This window comes from Pongo pygmaeus, chromosome 1, assembly GCF_028885625.2.
Source record: "Pongo pygmaeus isolate AG05252 chromosome 1, NHGRI_mPonPyg2-v2.0_pri, whole genome shotgun sequence".
NCBI lineage: Eukaryota > Metazoa > Chordata > Mammalia > Primates > Hominidae > Pongo > Pongo pygmaeus.
The window spans coordinates 30,842,243-30,844,038 of NC_072373.2; positions in this window are offsets into that span (position 1 = coordinate 30,842,243).

Consider the following 1,796-nt stretch of genomic DNA (forward strand, 5'->3'; position numbering starts at 1 on the left):
GTTCTAGGCCCGGAACAAAATATCCATAATTAATAGCCCTCATGGAACTCACGGCTAATGGAGCCTTGTGACACTATATGTTACAGAGTTTCAATCAATAACTGTCTTTGAGTTCAGCCAAATTGTGTATTCAGACATTCACAGTTATCACTGAGAAAGTTAGAAGTTTTAAGCCAGTTTTATAAAATTTGTAAGGGTTTAAACTAAAATTTGCAGTATAACAACATAAGGAACAAAAAGTAGAAACTTGATTGCTATTCAGAACTGTTCTAATTTATGAGAACTGAAGGAAACCATTGGCTTCCAAGGACAGATTTGAAGCTGCCAAATATGGAAGAACCTAGATTCTCATTGCACCTCAGACTCAAACTGGCTGTGAGACCCTGGGGAAGTCACCCAATCTCTCTGAGCCATATTTCTCTCTACGTAAAATGAGGATACTGGACTACATAATCTCAAAGAGAACTTCTATTTCTAGTGTTCTAGGAGTCTTCATTTGCTGTGGGCTGGCATTTAATATAAGACTGCTCTGTCTTGGATCTCACTCATTAGAAGTTAATAAGGAGCCAAAAAATCATCCATCTTGAAGATGGAATTACCCAGGCAGTCAGGCAATGTGTGTCCATCGAGGGCAAAAGACTGTGCTTTCTCCTCTACAACATGCTTCTCTCTATCAAGTTTGATAGACAACATTTGACAGAGATAGTTTTGAATGCCTAAAAGTAAGAATATGCACATCTTATTTCTACAGTCTCCTGAGGTGGTTCCAAGGTCCCCTATGGTTACGGTTTGAAGAAGACTAAAAAGTTCTTATAACACTTGTTGCATCATTTTCAGGGGTTTTCTGTGCACCCTCAGCAGCAAAGACATGGCAGGGCCCATCTTCAGTGGTGGACATGCTGGTGCCAGGGCTGTCACAAATGCCCAAGTACACAGTTCTACAGAGACACTTTAAACCCAGGGGAAGCACAGGGCCTGACAAGGCTATGGGGAATGCCCCCATATAACTCCCCTGTATTTCAAAAACAGAGATGCAAAAATTGAAACTTCTGCTCATAAGTTGGCAGCAGACTTGTGGGAAAAGTTTTGGATGGAAGGAAAGCCAGTGAATATTGATCTTCTGGCTCTGCCTTTTCATAAAAGGCAAAAATTACTCTTCTCTTAATGAAGGATGGCTGGGAGAAGCTTAGAAGATGCACTGATTTGGTTTCATTCTAGTCAGTTTATCTAAACCAGATCCAAATGATCTAAGACTTTCTGGGTTATAAAATGGGACTGGAATTCTTAGGGCAGACATGTGCAATTTCCAAGGCTCCCTATTTCTTGTCATCCTTTCAGCAGTGTGATGCCAGCAAAAACCAGCTAATAGACTCTTATGATCCAAAATTAATTTGGAAAAAAAAATAACCCGCCAGAATTTTTTAACCTAAAAAACAGGGCAGCAATTTAGGTTGGATTTGCATTTTCGGCAAAGGTTCACATTAGTCTTATTTTTATGTTTGTGGATTCACTCAGGTTTAATCTTAATAAGGACAGTTTTAGAGGCCTGGGCAGATTTTGAATGACTGATGGGCACCAATAAATCTGGAAGAGTGCTAGGGTCCACTGGTAGTTCCGGAAGACTCATTTTAATCACTTCCTTAAACACCCAGGTTTCTACCTAAAAGTGGGTACCTTCCTCCTTAACTACCCTCCTCTTTGGAAAAGGTGAAACTGAAAGAATAGGCTCTTGTTAATAAGATTTATTTTTTACTAACCCCGAAAAGTTTAACTTATACTGTGGAGCCTACCCTGAC